This window comes from Marmota monax, unplaced genomic scaffold, assembly GCF_021218885.2.
Source record: "Marmota monax isolate L192 unplaced genomic scaffold, Marmota_monax_Labrador192_F-V1.1 WCK01_AAM20220418_F8-fsc00451, whole genome shotgun sequence".
Lineage (NCBI taxonomy): Eukaryota > Metazoa > Chordata > Mammalia > Rodentia > Sciuridae > Marmota > Marmota monax.
Window position 1 is genome coordinate 349,526 of NW_026694711.1, and position 21,366 is coordinate 370,891.

The window sequence follows — 21,366 nt, forward strand, 5'->3', positions numbered from 1 at the left end:
ATACTAAATTTTCTTTAGCCATTCATCTGTTGTAGGGCACCTAGGTTGGTCCCATAGCTTAGCTATTCTGAATTAAGCTGCTATAAACATTGATTTGGCTGCATCAATGCAGTATGGTGATTTTAATTCCTTTGGGTATATACCAAGGACTGAGATAACTGGGTCAAATGTGATTTCATTGCAAATCTTCGGATGAATCTCCACATTGTTTACCATACTTGTTGTTCCAATTTTCAGGCACACCAGTAATGTTTGGGTATACTTTGGGTATACTTTTTTCCCCAATTCCTTATCAGCATTTATTGGTTATTTGTGTTCTTGATAATTGCCATTCTGACTGGTGTGAGATGGAATTTTCATGCAGTTTTAATTTGAAATTCTCTAATTGTTAAAGATGTTGAACATTTTTTTTTATATATCTGTTGACCATTCATACTTGAACTGAGAAGATGGAACTATCTCCCATGTTCTTGGATAGGCAGAATTAATATTGTCAAAATGGCCATACTATCAAAAGTGCTATACAGATTTAATGTAACTCCTATTAAAATTCTAATGACATTCTTCTGAGAAAAAGCAGTTATAAAATGCATTTGGAAAAATAAGAGGCCCAGAATTACCAAAGAAATCATTAGTAAGAAAATAGAAGCAGAGGACATCACAATATCAGACCATAAATTATACTACAGAAATATAGAAGTAAAAATAGCATGGTATTGGTCCCAAAACAGACATGAAGAACCAATGGAATAGAAGACACAGAGATAAACCCACATATATATTGTTATCTCATACTGGACAAAGGGGCCATAAGTATACATTGGAGAAAAGATAGCCATTTCAACAAATGGTGCTGGGAAAACTGGAAATCCACATGTAGCAAAATGAAATTGAACCCCTATCTCTAATCCTGCACAAAACTTAACTCAAAGTGGATCAAAGACCTAGGCATTAGACCAGAGACCCTGTGCTTACTAGAAGAAAAAGTAGGCCCAACTTTCCATCATGTCAGCTTAAGAACCAATTTCCTCAACAGGACTCCTATAGTGCAAGTAGTAAAATCAAGAAACAATAAATGGGATGGTATCAAACTGAAAAGCTTCTTCACAGCAAAGGAAACAATCAAGAATGTGAAGAGAGGGCTGGGGTTGTGGCTCAGTGGTAGAGCAGTTGCCTAACATGTGTGAGGTCCTGGGTTCAATCCTCAGCACCACATATAAATAAAAAAATAAATAAAATAAAAATCCATTGACAACTAAAAAATATGTTTAGAAAAAGAGGGTGAAGAGACAGCCTACAGGATGGGAGAAAAATCTTTGCCAACTGCACCTCAAATAGAGCATCCATGATATATAAATAACTCAAAAAACTTAACACTTAAAAAAAATAAATAACCCAATCAATAAATGGGCAAACTAACCGAATAAAGGCTTCACAGAAGTTTCATTCTTCTACATATGAAAATCCAGTTTTCCTAGCACCATTTGTTTAAAATGGTATCTTTTTCCCAATATATGTTTTTAGCAACTTTGTCAAGGATTAGATGACTGTATCTATATGGATTTGTCTCCATGCCTTCTATTCTGGTCTTCATGTCTGTTGTCATGCCAATACTAGGCTGTTTTTTGTTATATAATTTGAGATCAGGTATTGTGATGCCACCAGCATCACTCTTTTTTTGCTCAGTACTGATTTGTCTATTCTTTTATTCTTCTATATTAATTTTAGCATTTTTCCTATCTCCATGAAGAATGCCATTAGTATTTTTATGGGTTTTGCATTAAATCTATATATCAGTTTCGCTAATATTATCATTTTGACAATATTTATTCTGCCTATCCGAATTCATGGTACGACTTTGCATCTTCTACGGTCTTATTCATTTTCTTCTGTGTTCTTTGTTTTTCACTGTAGAAGTTTTTCACTTCCTTGGTTAGATTTATTCCCGAGTTTTTTTTCTTTCCTTCCTTCCTTCCTTCCTTCCTTCCTTCCTTCCTTCCTTCCTTCCTTCCTTCCTTCCTTTCTTTCTTTCTTTCTTTCTTTCCCGTAATCCTGAATTTGTTCTCATCAGGTTTACTATAGGAAGGTTATTGATTTTTCTATGCTGATCTTATAAGCCACTACATTTCTGAATTTATCAGATCTAGAAGTCTTTTGCTTATAGTATTCATAGTATTCTGGGTCTTCTAAGTATAGAATAATGTCATCAGCTAACAGAGATAATTTGACTCCTTTTTCAATTTTATTCTTTTAATTTCCTTCTCCTGCCTGATTGCTCTGGCTATAATTTTTTTTGTAATTTTTTAAAAATTACAGTCGGTGGGGTCGGGCTCCAAATTCCTCAATAGGACACCCATAGCACAAAAGTTAATAACTAGAATCAACAAATGGGACTTACTCAAACTAAGAAGTTTTTTCTCAGCAAAAGAAACAATAAGAGAGGTAAATAGGGAGCCTACATCCTGGGAACAAATCTTTACTCCTCACACTTCAGATAGAGCCCTAATATCCAGAGTATACAAAGAACTCAAAAAATTAGACAATAAGAGAACAAACAACCCAATCAACAAATGGGCCAAGGACCTGAACAGACACTTCACAGAGGAGGACATACAGTCAATCAACAAGTACATGAAAAAATGCTCAACATCTCTAGCTGTCAGAGAAATGCAAATCAAAACCACCCTAAGATACCATCTCACTCCAGTAAGATTGGCAGCCATTATGAAGTCAAACAACAACAAGTGCTGGCGAGGATGTGGGGAAAAGGGTACACTTGTACATTGCTGGTGGGACTGCAGATTGGTGCAGCCAATTTGGAAAGCAGTATGGAGATTTCTTGGAAAGCTGGGAATGGAGCCACCATTTGACCCAGCTATTCCCCTTCTTGGTCTATTCCCTAAAGACCTAAAAAGAGCATGCTACAGGGACACTGCTACATCGATGTTCATAGCAGCACAGTTCACAATAGCAAGACTGTGGAACCAACCTAGATGCCCTTCAATAGACGAATGGATAAAAAAAATGTGGCATTTATACACAATGGAGTATTACTCTGCATTAAAAAATGACAAAATCATAGAATTTACAGGGAAATGGATGGCATTAGAGCAGATTATGCTAAGTGAAGCTAGCCAATCCCTAAAAAACAAATGCCAAATGTCTTCTTTGATATAAGGAAAGTAACTAAGAACAGAGTAGGGACAAAGAACAGGAGAAGAAGATTAACATTTAACAGGGATGAGAGGTGGGAGGGAAAGGGAGAGAGAAGGTAAATTGCACGGTAATGGAAGGAGACCCTCAGGGTTATACAGTGGAGGGGGTAGAGAGAGAGGAGGGGAGGGGAGGGGAGAGGTGGGGAGGGGGGAGGGTGGATGATGGGAAAGGCAGCGGAGCACAACAGACACTAGTATGGCAATTTGTAAATCAATGGATGTGTAACTGATGTGAATCTGCAATCTGTGTATGGGGTGAAGGTGGGAGTTCATAACCCACTAGAATCAAAGTGTGGAATATGATATGTCAAGAAATTTGTAATGTTTTGAACAACCCACAATAAAAAATTAAAAAAAAAATATTAATTTGTTCTAATTAGTTATACATGACAGTAGAATTCTTTTTCACACATTGTACACAAATGGAACACAATTTCTCATTCCTCTGGCTGTACATGGTGCAGAGTCACACTAATAGTGTAATCATACATGTTTATAGGGTAATAATGTCTGTCTCATTCTACCCTCCTTCCCATCCTCACTGCCCCACCCCTCCCCTCACTCCCCTCTACATAATCCAAAGTACCTTCATTTTTCCCTACCCACCCCTCCATGGATCAGCATCTGCTTATCAGAGAAAGCATTTGGCCTTTGGTTTTTTGGGGGGATTGGGTTTTTTCACTTAGCATGATAGTTCTATCCATTTACCTGCAGATGCAATCATTTCATTCTTCTTTAAGCCTAAGTAATATTCCATTGTGTGTATGTACACATTTTATTTATCCATTCATCTGTTGAAGGGCATCTAGGTTGGTTCCATAGTTTAGCTATTGTGAATTGAGCTGCTATAAACATTCATGTGGCTGTGTCACTGTAGTAGGTTGATTTTAAGTCTGTCTACAGTTTCAAGAACTCTGTTGAATGGGAGTGGGGAGAGTGGATATCTTTGTCTTATTCCTGACTATAGAGGATATGCTTTCAGTTTTTCTCTAAAGTATAATGATGGCTTTGTGTTTGACATTTATAGCCTTTATGATATTGAGGTATGTTCTTTCTGTCCCTAATTTTTTTGATGTTTTTTTTAACATGAATGGGTGCTGGATTTTGTCAAATTCTTTCTCTACATCTGTTGAGATAATCATGTAATTTTTGTCCTTAATTGTATTCGTGTGATGAATTGCATTTATTGATTTGTATAATTTGAAGCAATCTTTCATTCCTGGAATGAAACCAACTTTATCATGATGTATCATCTTCTTAATGGGTTTTTGAATGTGGTTTGTTAATATTAAGAATACCTGTATCTATGTTCATCAGGGGTATGTGTGTGTAGTTTTCTTTCCTTTATGTGTCTTTCTCTGGTTTTGCTACCTGGGTGATTCTGGCTTCATAGAACTAATTTTGCAGTGCTCCCTCCCTTTCTATTTCATGGAATAGGTTCAGGATGATTGGCATTAGTTCTTTAAAGGTTAGGGTAAAACTCAACTGAGAATCTCTCTAGTCCTGGGCTTTACTTTTTTGGGAGCCTTTTTTATCACTCATTCAGTCAGTCTCATTTCTTAATATTGGTCTATTTATGTTTTATATGTTCCATTTGTTAAATCTGGGTAAGTCATGTATGACTTAGAAATATGACTAGAAATTTGTTAATATCTTCTAGATTTTTCACATTTTTGGAATATGTTTTCAAAAGTTGCTAATGATCCTCTACTAATGATCCAGGCATTAAATGTCTGTAGTGATATATCCTTTTTCATCTCATATTTTTCTTGGGGTGAGGGGGTTAACCAGGGATGGAACTCAGGGGCACTTGACCCTAAGCCACATCCCCAGCCCTATTTTGTATTTCATTTAGAGGCAGGGTCTCACTTAGTTGCTTAGCACCTCACTTTGCTGAGGTTGGCTTTAAACTCCTGCCTCAGCCTCCCAAACCACTGGGATTACAGGCATGCACCAGTGCACCTGGCCCATCTCATGTTTTTGATTTGTTTTCTTTCTCTTTATTTTGGTTAGTTTGATTAAGGATTTATCAATCTTGTTTATATTTTCAAAGACCAATTCTTGGTTGCAGTGGCCCTTTTTATTGTTGTTTTTAATTCTCAATTTTATTGTTTTAGCTCTGATCTTAATTATTTACTGTTTTCTACTGGTTCTAGAATTGGCTTGAGGAAGGACTTTTATGTATTCCAGGTGGAGGTCAGTCCTGGAAGACACAGTGTATCAGGATAACAAATAAGTGTAATAAGAATTTAATCCCTGTAGATTTTAGCCTCTTTGGTACAAATAAGAACACAGACATACATGAGAGATCAAATTATTATATTCCATGTAGACTTCTACATATCCTACTCACCTCAAATTCAGTTTGTGTAACGCAATGTTTATTTCTTAAATTACAAAATATGTACTCATTATAAGATGATTAAAAATATATAACTAAATGAAGTAGAATAAAACTGACCTTTACTTTTGTCTTCATTCTACTCTTCTCTCTTAGTATACCATTCTTAATAGTTTGGTTTGTGTCTTTGCAGGACTTTTTTATGTTCATTGACATAAACATATAAACATGAATTTTATTTTTTTCTTAGTATTTTAGTTTTGTAGTTATTGGAAATGGGATTATTTTCTTTCTGTTTTAGTTGTTGATGGAACTTTTATTTATTTATTTATATGCAGTGCTGAAAGTTGAACCCAGTGCCTCACACCTGCTAGGTAAGTGCTCTACCACTGAGCCACAACCCCAGGCCCTGGGATTGTTTTCTTGATTTCTATTTCAGGAATTTCACTGCTAGCATGTTGAAATGCTACTGTTCTTTGTATGTTGATTTTATACCCTAAAACAATTAATTTATTAATTTAAACAGTTTTTTAGTGGAGTCTTTGGAATATACACACACATACACAAATATATACTCACATGTATATACACATGTATGTATATATGTGTGTGTGTGTACACACACACACACATAAAATCATGTTTTCAGCAAATAGGAAAATTTAACTTCTTTGCTTAAGGCTTCACTAAATTGCTGGGGCTGCCTTTGAACTGGCAATTCTCATGCCTCAGCCTCCAGAGCTGCTGGGATTACAGGTATGCACCACCACCTGGCTAAAATTTAACTTCTTTGTTTCCAGTTTGAATGCCTTTTATTTCTTTTTTTGCCTACTTCTTCTGGCTAGTACTTCCAATATTCTGTTGAATAGAAGTGATGAGAGAAGGCATCCTTTTCTTAAAGGGAAGGCCTTCAACTTTTCCCATTTCAGTATATGTACATTTGTCATTTAAGGCCTTTATTGTATTGTGGTACATTCCTTCTGTAACTAATTTGCTCATATTTATATCATGAAGGGACATTATATTTTGTCAAATGATTTATCTGCATCTACTGAGATGATCATATGATTTTTCCCCTTCATATGCATCACGTTAATTGACTTGTGTATGTTAAACCATCCTTGCTTGCATCCCTAGGATGAGACTCACTTGGTCATAATGAATAATTTTTAAATGATCTATTGAATTTTGTTTGGTGGTATTTTATTGAGAATTTTACATTTGTGCTTATCAGGATATTGGCCTGTAGTTTGAATTTTAGTTGTGTCGTTGTCTAGTTTCAGTACCAAGGTAATGCCAGCCTAGTAGAATAAATTTGAAAAAAATCCTTCCTCTTTGATTTTTTTTTTTTTCTGAAGAGTTTCAGAAGAATTGGTATTAGTTCTTCTATAAATATTTAGTAGAAGTCAGCAGTGAATTCATCAGGTCCTGAGTTTTTATTTCATGGGAGACTTTCTTTTTTAAAATTTTTTTAATATTTATTTTTTAGTTTTAGTTGGACACAATACCTTTATTCTATGTATTTATTTTTATGTGGTGCTGAGGATTGAACCCAGGGCCTCGCATGTGCTAGGCGAGCACTCTGCTGCTGAGCCACAATCATAGCCCTTTATGGGAGACTTTCTAAATGACACAATATTGTTGCTTATTATTGGTCTGTTCACATATTCTAGTTCTTCATACTTCCATTTTAGTATATGTCCCAAAACATATCCATTTCACCCAGGTTATCTAATATCAGAAATGTGAAAGATATATTTTATCTTTATTTGAGTCTGCTCTCATTTTTTTAGTATTTTTTAGTTGTAGATGGACACAATATCTTTATTTTATTTATTTATTTTTTCATGTGGTACTGAGGATGGAACCCAGTGCCTCACACATGCAAGGCAAGTGCTCAACCACTGAGCTACAACCCCAGCCCCTCTTCTCTCATTTTTTTCTTAGACTAGCTAAAGGTTTGTTAATTTTGTTTATCTAAAAAAAAAAACTCAGTTTCTCATTTGTTTATATAAACAACAACTCTTTCTCATTTATCTTTTGTATTTTTAGACAATTTTTTTATTTCTTCTCTAACATTTTTATTTTATTCCATTAGTTTTATATTTAGATTGTTCTATTTTTTTTCTGCCTCCTTGAAGTATAATGTTAGGTTGTTTATTTGAGATCTTTTTTCCTTTTTGATTTAGGAATTTATTAGACCTTTCCTATTAGTACTGCTTTTGCTGTACCCCATTGATTTTATTATGTTGTGCTTCCATTTTTATTTATCTCAAGAAATTTTTAAATTTCCCTTTTACTTTCTTCTTTGACCCCTTAGTTGTTCAGGAGCATATTATATAATTTCCAAAAATTTTAAAGATTCCAAAGTTCCTCCTATTATTTGCCCCCTATTTGTAGTGCTGCATTATGATTATACATACTAGAGGGATTCATTGTAAAATATATATGCACACAATATAACAATACAGTTTTGCAAATATTATTCTACAGTACTTTCCTTTTTCCTTCCCTCCTTCTTCTCCCTGGCCCCTTTTCTCTACTCTACTGGTCTTCCTTCTATTTTCATGAGATTCCTCCCTCACCTTTATTTTCTTCTTTCATCTCTAGTTTCCACACATTAAAGAAAACATACAATAGTTGGCTTTCAGAGTTTGGCTTATTTTACTTGACATTATGTATTAATGTTTTGTCTATTTTTTCTGTAAATGCCATTATTTCATTCTTCTCTATAGAATGGAAGAAAACATTTGTCAGCTACTCTTCTGACAGAGGATTAATATTCAGAACATAAAGAACTCAGAAACTTACCAACAAACCCTCAAATAATTCCAATCAATAAATGTGCAAATGAATTAAGCAGATACTTCTCAACAGAGTACAAATGTACAACAAATATATGAAAAAATATCCAACATCCTTAACAATTGGAGTAATGCAAATCATCCTATTATTGATGTCTAGTTTTATGCCATTGTGCCCAGTGATGATACTTGAAATTATTGAAGTTTTCTTAAATTTTTTAAGATTTTTGTTTTTTTCTTTTCAAAATATTTTTTAGTTGTAGATGGACACAATATCTTTATTTTATTTTTATGTGGTGCTGAGGATCAAACCTAGTGTCTTCCACATGTGAGGCGAGCACTCTACCACTGAGATACAACCCTAGCCCAAGACTTTTGTTTTCTAATATATGAACTGGCCTAGAGTATGTTCCATGTGCTGTTGAGAAGAATGTACATTCTGCAGACGTTGGGTGAAATTTTCTATAAATGTCTGTTAGGTCTATTTTATAAACAGTGCAGTTCAAATCTGATGTTTCTTTGTTGATTTTATGTCTGTATTGTTTTTCTATTACTGAAAGTGGTCTGGCATAGCCCCTCCTATTATTTTACTGAAGTCCGTCTCTCCCTTTAGATCTTATAATATTTGTATGACATATTTGAGTATTCTATTGTAGGATAAATATATGTTTACAATATTTATATCTTTAACCTTGTTGACCCCTTTACTATTATAAAATAATCTTTTTTTTTCTCTTTTCACAGGTTTTCAATTATTTTGATCACAGGGAAATATAGCTATTCCAGCTATATTTTATTTTCCATTTGCATAAAATATAATTTTACATTCCTTTGCTTTGGGTCTATGTGTATGCTTCAAAGGTGAAATGAATCTCTTATAAGCAGAATATATTTTCTCCTATTTAGCCACTCTACATCTGTCAAATGGAGGTATTGATCCATGTATATTCAAGGTTATTATGGATAGATAAAGACTTAATTCTTCCATTTTGCTAACTGTTTTCTGGTTATTTTGTACATTTTTTATTCCTTTCTTCCCCTATTCTTTTTTGCCTCTCTGTTTTGGTGGTTTTTCTGTAATGATAAACTTTAATTCCTTTCTCTTTCTCTTTTCTGTACCTGCTGTAATTTTGTTCTTTGTAGTTACTCTATTGCTTCTGATTAAAAATTTCCATGATATGGAACTGTTATCCTTTTTTCTTTTGGTTGAAGTATTCTCTTAAGCATCTTCTGTAAGTCCAGTCTCTTGATGATTAATGCCCTGAGCTTTTGCTTGCCTGAGGAAGACTTTTTTCCCTTTTAAGTCTTGAGGAATATCTTTGTTGGGTATGATATTATTGTTAGTTTTGAAAAATTAGTGCATTATAATTATACATAATAGTGGGGCTCATTTTGACATATTCATAAATGCATATTTTTTTTTCCATTTTAGTCTCTTGTACTTCATCTTTATCTCTATCTCCCTATGATTCCTTTCCTCTACTCTATTGGTCTTCCTTCTATTTATTTATTTATTTATATGTTTTCTCATTTATTTGGTGCATTATATTACATATGAAATTGTAATGCATTATGATATATTAATACACTCATATAGCATAATTTGGTCAATTTCATTCCCCAGTTCTTTCCCTTTCTCTCCCCTTCTTACTACCCCTTCATACCCTTCTACTCTACTCATCTTTCTTCTATCTTTATAAGATCTCCCTTTGTTATTTCTTTTCTCTTTATAGCTTTTACAAGTGAGAGAAAACATTCAACCCTTGACTTGCTGAGTCTGACTTATTTCACTTAGCATAATGCTGTCCAGTTCCATCTATTTATCAGCAAATGACATAATATTCCATTGTGCGTGTGTGTGTGTGTGTGTGTGTGTGTATATATATATATATATATATATATATATATATATATATATTCTTTCTCCACTTATCTATTGATGGACCCTAGGCTAGTCCCATAACTTGGTTATTGTGGATTATGCTGCCAAAAACATTGGTATGCCTGTATCACAATAGTATGCTGGTTTTAGTTCTTTGGATAAATTCTAAGGAGTAGATAGTGAAGTTACATGGTGGTTCCATTTCTAATTTTTGAGGACTCTCCATACTTCTTTATAGAGCGGTAGTTTTTTTTTTTTTTTCCTTTGGCACTTGAAATATCACAGTCCATTCTCCCCCAGCCTACAATGTTTGTGCTACTGACAGTCAAATAGGGATTCCCTTTTATACGACTTAACTCTTTTGCTGCTTTTATAATTCTCTCTTTGTCTTTGACTTTTGATGGCTTAATTATAATGTGCTTTGGAGAAGACTTCTCTGGGTTGAATTTGACTGGGGTGCTTTATGCTTCGATGATCTTGATGTCCATATCTTTCCCAAGATGTCAGATATTTTCAACCAGTATGTTAATAAATATGCTTTCTGTGCCTTCCCTCCATCTCTTCTCCCTCTATAACTCTCATAATGCAAATATCTGTTCACTTAATTGTAGGACATGAATATTTTTCTTTACCTTTTTTCCTCTCTGTTATTACAAAAGACCTGTCTTCAATTTCAGAAATTATTTCTCCTATTTGATCTAGTTTGCTGTTGATTGTAATTTTTCAAATCAGTGAAGTCTTCCACTTAATTATTTCTGTTTAACTTGTGGTATCTATGTCCTTGTTGAATTTCTCAGGCAGATTATGAATTGTTTTTCTGACTTTTTTCAATTGTTTATAATTCCTTTTATCTCATAGAGCTTCCTTAAGATCACTGCTTTGAATTCTTTTTTCAAAAATTTTTAATTTGTTTTAATTAGTTATACATGACAGTAGAATGCATTTATGCACTTTGATATATTATACATAGATGGGATATAAATTCTCATTTTTCAGAGAGTACATGTTGCAGAATCATATTGGTCATGTAGTCACATATATACATACAGTAATAATGTCTGTTTAATTCTACTATCTTTCCTATCCCCACATCCCCTCCCCTTCCCTCCCCTCCCCTCCCCTCCCCTCCCTTCACTTTCCTCTACCTAATCCAAAGTAATGCTTTTCTTCCCTAGTGCCCCCCTGCCTTATTATGAATTAGCATCTGCATATTAGACAAAACATTTGGCCTTTGGTTTTGTGGGATTGGCTTATTTCGTTTAGCATGATATTCTCCAATTCCAACCATTTACTGGCAAATGCCATAATTTTACTGTTCTTTAAAGTGGAGTAATATTCCATTGAATATATATATATACCACATTTTCTTTATCCACTCATCTATTGAGGGACACCTAGGTTGGTTCCATAGTCTAATTATTGTGAATTGAGCTGCTATAAACATTGATGTGGCTGCATCACTATAGTATGCTGATTTTAAGTCCTTTGGGTATAAACCAAGGAGGGCGATAGCTGTGTCAAATGATGGTTCCATTCAAAGTTTTCTAAGGGATCTCCATATTGCTTTCCATAGTGGTTGCACTAATTTGCAGTCCCACCAGCAATGTATGAGTGTACCTTTTTCACCACATTCTCTCCAACATTTATTGTTGCCTGCATTCTTGATGATTGCCATTCTGACAGGAGTGAGATGAAATCTTATCAGACATTTTTTTTTGTTCTCATATCTCTATTAAAGTATTTATTTTTGTAATCCTGGCACAATACAAGTTTTTATTTTATAACATAAATTTGCCTTAAGTAACAGATAGTACAGTTAAAGCAGATTTACCTTATGAATAACCTTGGTGTCTAAACACTATTACACTGCCTTATACAAGTAGCAATATGATGTGGAATATCAATGTGAATTGGTGGTAGAATGGAGCTAGGGAGAAATTCCTGATCTCCCATAATTCCAAAAGAAGGCAGTAAAGGAAAAAGTTATCTGAGAGGTGGGTGACAAAAAAAAATGTTCTAAGACCCATTACTACAAAATCTGAGACCGGGAAAGACTTGAAGATTGGTTACCAGAGTAGAAAACAAAGCAGTTTCCTAACCCCAAACCCAGACCTGGGTGGAAAAGAGGCCAGGAGCAAGAGAAAGAGGGAAAGGAAAAGCACAACCCCCCCTTTAAAACAACTGGCAAAAAAAAAAAACACAGGAAAAAATAAAACATGACAGAAACAGCAGTGTCCTTGAAGCAGATCATGCAGTTTAAAACCAAATAGTGAATAGAAACCTATGTGAGGCAATCTCGAGCAAAAAGAGAAATGCTGGAGACATCACAATACCAGACCTCAAATTATATTACAGAGCTATTGTAATAAAAACAGCATGTTATTGGCACCAAAACAGATATGAACCAATGGACCAGAATACAAGACAAACAGACAAATCCAAATAAAAATAGACAAAGGTGCCAAAAACATTTGTTGGAGAAAAGATAGACTTTTTAACAAATGGTGCTGGGAAAACTGGATAGCCATATGTAGAAGAATGAAACTAGATCCCTATCTCTCACTATGCATAAAAGCTAAATCAAAGTGGAACAAAGACCTCAGAATTAGACCAGAAACTCTGCAACTGGTAGAAGAATATGTAGTCCCAACATGCCAACATGTTGGCACAGGTACTGTTTTTCTTAATAACACTTTTAACATGCAAGAAATGAAACAAAACAATAAGTAGGATGGCATCAGTTTAAAAAGCTTCTGTGCTGCAAAGGAAATTATTAAGATTGTGAAGAGAAAGGCCTACAGAATGGGAGAAGATATTTTGTACCTGTTCCTGGGATAAGGCATTAATGTCCAGAATATATAAAGAACCAAAAAAAACTTAACACCAGCCCCCCACAAATAACCCAAAAATAAGTAGGCAAGAGAACTAAACAGGCACTTCTCAAAAGAAGAAATATAAATGGCCAACAAATATATGAAAAATTTTCAATATCTCTAGCAATCAGGGAAAATCAAAACTATATTGAGATTTCACATCATTCCAATCAGAATGATAGTTATCAAGAATACAAATACTAATAAGCATAGGAGAGGATTTGCTGGAAAGGGTACACTAATACATCATTGGTGAAACCACTCTGGAAAGCAATATCGAGAGTTCTCAAAAAACTAGACATAGAATCACCATATGTCCAAAAGATCTAAAGTCAGCATACTATAGGCATACAGGCACATCAATATTTATAGCAACACAATTCACAATAGCCAATATATGAAACCATAATAGGCACCCTTTAACAGATGAATGGATAAAGAAAATGTGGTATATATACACAATGGAATATTACTCAGCCAGAAATAACAATGAAATTGTGGCATTAGCCAGTAAATTAATGCAACTGGAGACTATTGTGTTCAGTGAAATAAGCACGTCCCCAAAAGTCAAATGTTTTCACTGATATGTGGAAGCTAGTCCAAAATAAGTGGGAAAAAAAAGCAAAGGGGGGGGGGATTCCATCAACATAAAAGAAAAATCAGTTGAGTAAAGGAAATGGATTGAGGGGAGGGAAGAGTGATTGGATAAGGGAATAAATCTGACCTACCTTTCCTGTGTATGTATATGAATATACCACAATGAATCTCATCATCATGTATATCCGCAAGATACTGATATTGAAAAAAATATAAATAAATAGCAGAGAAACTGTTGAGTAGAGGGAAAGAAACAGGGAGATAGAGGAGGGGATGGGAAGGGGTAGTAAAGGGGACTGAATTAGAGCAAAATATTATCCACTAATAAAGACATTTAAAAAAAAAAGACAGTGAGGCACTGGGTTCAATTCTCAGCAGCACACATCAATAATAAAATAAAGGTCCATTGACAACTAAAAAAATTTTTTTAAAAAGACAAGCAATGTAACCACCATATGACCCAGCTTCCCCATTTCTTGATATTTACCCAAAATAATTAAAATATGCATACTATAGTGATACATGCATACCAATGCTTATAGCAGTGTAATTCACAATAGTCATATTATGAAACCAACCCCAGGTGCTCATCAAAAGATGAATGGAAAAGGAAAATGTGATAGATATACACAATTGAGTTTTTTCTCATCCACAAAGAAAAATGAAATTATGTCATTTTCTGGTAAATGGATGTAACTGGAGAACATCATGCTAAGTGAAATAAGCCAGACTCAGAACGTCAAGGGTCAGATTGTTTTTCCCATATGTGGAAGTTAGAGAAAAATAAGCAATTTTTTATAAAAGGGGGAATATTCAATGAAAATAGAAGGGAAAGTATTGAAGTAGAGAGTGTGATTTGTGGAGGAAGGAGGAAGGATGGGAAAGGGAAGAAATTGCAAAATGAAATTGACCAATTGATTATATGTGCATGTTTGAATATGTCACAATGAATTCCACTTTTATATATATTCATAATGTACCACTTAAAATTAACTAAGTAAAATAAAGACCAATAGGATAGAGGAAGGGGATCAGGGGGAGGGAGATGGGGAGGGAAAGAGAAAGTACCAGGGATTGAAATGGAACAAATTATATGCAAGTATGGATATGTCAAAATGAACCCCATGATTATGTATAAGTATTATCCACTAATAAAGACATTTTTTTAAAAAGACTGGAGGGAGACCTGTTGGAGGTCTTCATAATTACTTTGCTGAGAGATAATTTTAGGTTAACCTAATGTCATAGCAGTGGAAAGGAAATAATTAAATGCATTGGAAACTTATTACAGATATAGAACAATAGCTACATCAAAAAATCAACCTTTGTCTTAGGATTGGCATTTGAGTGTGTGTTGGTGACATTCTCCAAACAAAAACTCACATGAGGGGAATTAAATTCTTTGAGTTGGCTCTCCTATCTAAAATCCCATCCTCTCCCCATTCCCCTTTCTATTTGTTTTTAGAATTTAGCAGCAACCTGTATTTTATCATTTTTTAGTTTGCATAACTTCACTAGTATATTAACTTCCATGGAGAGACAATTTGTTTTCTGTTGTATCTCTAGCCCCTAGAACAATGCGAAATACATACTGGTTCCTGAATAAATATTTAATAAATGAGAAAAAGGAAAAGATAGATTGAAAACCTGTACCTAGATCATAGTAAATGCTGTGGCCTCCACTCTCTAGGTCTGGAGACAAAAGAAGGCTTTGATGAAGCTATTTTGAAACCCCATACTGGTGATTTCATTCACACTATCAAACAGGTTAGTAATATTTATTTTATGCATGCAAATCCATTTCTCAACTTGCTCCTGAGCTCCAATGTGATTTGTCAAGCTCACATCCTGTTACCCTCTGTGCAAATTATCTGCAAGGACATTGTTAGACAGTCAATATGTACTTGAAGTACAATGGTTCCAACTGGCTTCCCCTTAGAAACTGTTTTCATTCTCAAACCAATACAGGTTTATGTAAAAGAGGCCTAGTAAAAAGGGAAAAACATGTGTTTTAGAGTATGAGAAATTGTACCTGTGTTCAAATGCTTCTTATCCATTTACTAACTATGACTTTAAAAAGTAATTTAATCTCTGTATGGTAGGGTTTTCTCATGTATCAAGTAGATATAATAATATGAATTATTTTAGTTTATGTAAACGTCTAGTATTTTGCAAGCAGTTAAAAGTGGTACCTTTGAAAAATATTAGCTAATGCTTATTTAATTCTTATACACGCTAGGCACAGAGCTAATGGGCATGAACTCATATTTCCACAAAAACCTCATGAGGAGTTACTACTCTATTTCCTTAAATCTAAGTTAGCATACATTATTAAGATGAACTGTTATTTTATATACCATTGTAAAAGAAAAATGACAATTAAACTATGATACAATGCCATAAGAATAGTTTTCTAGAATGTGTAAAATGATCTCCTGTCCATTGCTTTGATGTATTCCAAAAAGAATTTGGACTAAACTGAGAAAATGCCCCAAATCACAAATCATCAGGTAAACACAAATCAAAACCATAATGAGAGATCACTTAAAATGGAAAGCATGATCATTACCAGAAAACTAAAGGTAACAAGTGCTGATCACATTGCCATTATTGAAAGCCATGTGGAGTTTCCTGAAAAAATCAGAAATAGAATCCAGCAATCCCACTACTGTATATTTCCAAAGAAACAGAAATCAGAATCTTTTATTGATGCATATTAATTTGACAGAATAGTGGGTATCATTGTGGCATATTCTTACATTCCTATAACATAATTGGATCAGTTTCATTCCTCAAATCTTCCCCTTATCCTCACTTCCCCTTCCAAAATCCCATTCTTTTACTCTTCTAAATTCACAGCATCTATTGACTCTCTGCTATATTTATGGTATTCTTCCCCTGACACAAACACACAGCATCCACATATGAGAGAAAACATGATACTTATGTTTCTGAGTATGGCTTACTTCACTTAACATGATATCCAATTCCATTCATTTTCCCATAAATTGCATAATTTTCTTGATGCATATAACTGAATAATATTGCATTGTGTATAAATACCACATTTTCTTCATCTACTCATCTTTTGGTGAACAACAGGGCGATAACTAGGCAGGATTGGCAGTTGAGTGTGTGTTGGTGACATTCTCCAAACAATGTATATATGAATCATGTTATGATAAACATAAGTATATATGTTTCTCTAATGAATGCTGAGTTTATTTCAGAAAAATACTGAGGAGTTGATATAGCTGGATCTTATGGTAGTTTTATTTCTAGTTATTTGAGGGACCTCCATTATGATTTCCATAGTGACTATACTGATTTATGTTCCCACCAATATTATATAAGAATTCTTTTTCCCCACCTACTCACCAAGGTTTATCAGTATGTGTGTTCTTGATGATTGCCATTCTGAATTAGGTGAAATGGAATCTCAGAGTGTAGTTTTTTAAAATTTATTTATTTATTCTAATCAGTATACATGACAGCAGAATGCTCTTTGATTCTTTGTACACAAATACAGCACAATTTTTGACTTCTCTGGTTGTACCCAAAGTAGGGTCACACCATTCATGCAATCATACATGTACCTAGGGTAATGATGTCCATTTCATTCCACCATCTTTCCTATCCTCACACCCCCTTGCCCCATTCAAAGTTCCTACACTCATCCCATTCCCCCCTCCCATTAGGAATTAGCATCTACTTCATCAGATAAAACATTCAGCCTTTGGTTTGGGGGGATTGGTTTACTTAGCTTAGCATGTCTAACTCCATCCATTTACCTGCAAATGACATAATTTTATTCTCCTTTCTTGCTGAGTAATACTCCATTGTGTATATATGTCATAGTTTCTTTATCCATTCATCTATTGACAGGCATCTAGGTTGGTTCCACAGTTTGACTATCATGAGTTATGCTGCTATAAACATTTATGTGTCACTGTAGTATGCTGTTTTTAAGTCCTTTGTATATAGAACAGGGAGTAGGATAGCTGGATCCAATGGTGGTTCCATTCCCAGTTTTCTAAGGAATCTCCATACTGCTTTCCAGATTGGCTTCACCAATTTGCAGTCCCACCAGCAATATATGAGTGTGCCTTTTCCCCCACATCCTCACCCACACTTATTGTTGTTTGTATTCTTGATAACTGCCATTTTGGCTGGAGTGAGATGATATCTTAGAGTAGTGTTGATTTGCATTTCTCTAATTGCTAGAGACGATGAACAGTTTTTCATATATTTGTTGATTGATTGTATATCTTCTTCTGAGAAGTGTCTGTTCAGCTCCTTAGCCCATTTATTCATTGGGTTGTTTGTTTTTGGTGTTAAGTTTTTTGAGTTCTTTATATATCCTGGAGATTAGTGATCTATCTGACATGCACATGGCAAAAATTTGTTCCCAAAATGTAGGTTCTCTGTTCACTTCATTCATTTTTTCTTTTGCTGAGAAGAAGCTTTTTAGTTTGAATCCATTTCATTTATTGATTCTTGATTTTATTTCTTGCACTTTAGACGTCTTGTTAAGGAAGGAGGGGCCTAATGTGACATGATAAAGATTTGAGCCTACATTTTTTTTTATAAATCATTCTTTTTTTAAAAAAAATTTTTATTATTGGTTGTTCAAAACATTACATAGTTCTTGACATATCATATTTCATACATTTGATTCAAGTGGATTTCTATTAGGCATAGGGTCTCTGGTCTAATTCCTGGGTCCTTGATCCACTTTGAGTTTTCTGCATGGTAAGAGATAGGGGTTTAGTTTTATTTTGCTATATATGGATTTCCAGTATTCCCAGCACCATTTGTTGAAGAGGCTATCTTTTCTCCAGGTGTGTTTTTGGCACCTTTTTCTAGTGTGAGATTACTGTATTTATGTGGGTCTTTGTCTCTGTGTTTTATATTCTATACCATTGGTCTATATGTCTATTTTGGTGCCAAAACCATGCTGTTTTGTTAGTGTAGTTTTGTAGTATAGTTTAAGACCTGGTATTCTAATGCCTCCTGTTTCACTCTTCTTGCTAAGTATTGCTTTGGCTATTCTAGGTCTCTTAGTTTTCCAATGAATTTTATGATTGCTTTTTTTTCTATATCTACAAGGAATGGTCTTGGAATTTTAATTGGAATTTCATTGAATCTGTATATTGCTTTGGGTAGTATGGCCATTTTGATAATATTAATTCTGCGTATTCAGGAGCGAGGGAGATCTTTCCATCTTTTAAGGTCTTCTTCAATGTCTTTCTTTAGTGTTCTGTAATTTTCATTGTAGAAGTCTTTCACTGCTTTTGTTAAGTTGATTCCCAAGTATTTTATTTTTTTGAGGCTATTGTGAATGGGGTAGTTTTCCTAATTTCTCTTTCATATCCCTGAAAGTATACATCCCTGATGTATAGAAATGCATTTGATTTATGGGTATTGATTTTGTATTCTGCTACTTTGCTGAATTCATTTATTAATTCTAAAGTTTTTCTGGTGGAATTTTTTGGATCCTGTAAGTATAGAATCATGTCATTGGCAAATAATGATACTTTTGAGTTCTTCTTTTCTTAATTATATCCATTTAATTTCTTTCATCTGTCTAATTGCTCTGGCTTTAGAATTTCAAGAACCATGTTGAATAGAAGTGGTGAAAGAGGACATCCCTGCCTTGTTCCAGTTTTTAGAGGGAATGCTTCCAATGTTTCCCCACTTAGAATGATGTTGGCCTGGGGTTTAGCATAGATAGCTTTTACAATGTTGAGGTATGTTCCTAATATCCCTAGTTTTTCTAGTGTTTTGAACATGAAATGGTGCTGTATTTTGTCAAATGCTTTCTCTGCATCAATTGATATAATTGTGATTCTTATCTTTGAGTGCATTGATGTGATGAATTACGTTTATTGATTTCTGTATGTTGAACTAACCTTGCATCCCTGGGATGAGCCCCACTTGATCATGGTGCACTATTTTTAAATTTGTTTTTGTATTGTGATTTGCCAGAACTTTATTGAGAATTTTTGCATCTATGTTCATCACAGATATCGATCTGAAATTTTCTTTCCTTGATGAGTCTCTGTCTGGGTTTTGGTATCAGGGTGATACTAGCCTCATAGAATGAGTTTAGAAGGGTTACCTCATTTTCTATTTCATGGAATAATTTGAGGAGTATTTGTATTAGTTCTTCTTTGAAGGTCTTGTAGAACTCAGCTCTGAATCCACCTGGTCCTGAACTTTTCTTTGTTGGTAGGCTTTTGATGGCGTCTTCTACTTCCTTGCTTGAAATTGATCTGTTTAAATTGTGTATGTACTCCTAGTTCAGTTTGGGTAGATTATATGCCTCTAGAAATTTGTTGGTGTCTTCAAGGTTTTCTATTTTACTGGAGTATAAATTTTCAGAATAGTTTCTAATTGTCTTCTGTATTTCAAAAGTGTCTTGTCTTGATATTCCCTTTTCCATCACAAATTTTAGTAATTTGAGTTTTCTCACTCTTTGTTAGGGTGGCTAAGGGTTTGTCAATTACATTTATTTTTTCAAAGAACCACCTTTTTATTTTGTCAATTTTTTGAACTGTTTCTTGTGTTGGATGGCCTGTTTGGTGATGGCACACTGTGGCATATGATGCTGCAATGGGCAGCTGCCTCTTGGCCCTGTCTGTTGTCCCACAGTGGAGATTACCACAGTCAGAAAGGTTATGGCAGTGGCTACAGTGTTCCAAGATGGAGGTGGTTTGGGTGCAGCCACACGTTGGTGGATAGGGAACCCCAGTGCAGTATTCCTAACCATATGGGCACAATGGTTCCTGGCTCAGCACAGGCTGGTGGTTCCCATCCAGGCTCCATGTGAGATGGGGCATGCAGGATTCAGTTCAGGCTCTGCACAAGGTGGCCTCAGGGTAGTTTTGATTTGCATTTCCCTGATAGATAAATATGAAGAAAAAATTTCACATAATTGTTGGCCATTTGTAACTCTTCTATTTTCCCATTTGTTGAATGATTTTTTTTGGGGGGGGATTGAGCTTTTTCATTTGTTTCTTTATTCTACATATTAATCCTCTGTCAGAGTAACTGACATTCTTGATAATTGTCATTCTGACTGGAGTGAGATAAAAATAAATGTTGATAAGGATATGGGAGAAAGGATACATTCATACATTGCTGGTGGGACTGCAAATTGGTACCACCACTCTAGAAAGCAGTATGGAAATTCCTCAAAAAAACTAGGAATGGAACCACCATTTGACCCGGCTATCCCACTCCTCAGTATATACCCAAAGGATATAAAACAGCATACTACAGTGACACAGCCACATTAATGTTTATAGCAGCTCAGTTCACAATAGCTAAGCTATGGAGCCAACTAGGTGCCCTTCAATAGATGAATGAATAAATAAAATGTGGGGCTTTCTTTGAATCTGCACATCCCTTTTGGTACGTTGACTATTTTAACAATACTAATTCTGCCAAAAAAATGTACATGGGAGTTCTTTCCATCTGCTACTGTCTTCTTCAATATCTTTTTTTTCCTTTTTTTAACATCAGAAATTTATTAGTTGCTCAAAACATTACATTGATCTTGACATATCATATATCATATTTTTGTTTCAAGTGGGGTATGAATTCTTATTATTCCCACATGTACAGATTGCAGGATCACATTGGTTATACA

At 34.6% G+C, this 21,366-nt stretch overlaps 1 protein-coding gene across 5 annotated transcripts in view; it reads left to right on the plus strand.

The window, feature by feature from the left end:
* Klf8 (KLF transcription factor 8) overlaps positions 1-21,366 on the plus strand; it is a 275,905-nt gene that overhangs the window by 133,294 nt on the left and 121,245 nt on the right. For 2 of the 5 annotated variants that reach the window (XM_058572505.1, XM_058572502.1), the window contains exon 3: positions 15,403-15,479. The exons of the other annotated variants lie outside the window; for them this stretch is intronic. The gene's annotated coding sequence lies outside the window, so the exon portion shown is untranslated. The remainder of the gene's footprint in view (positions 1-15,402; positions 15,480-21,366) is intronic. 5 annotated transcript variants of the gene reach the window in all.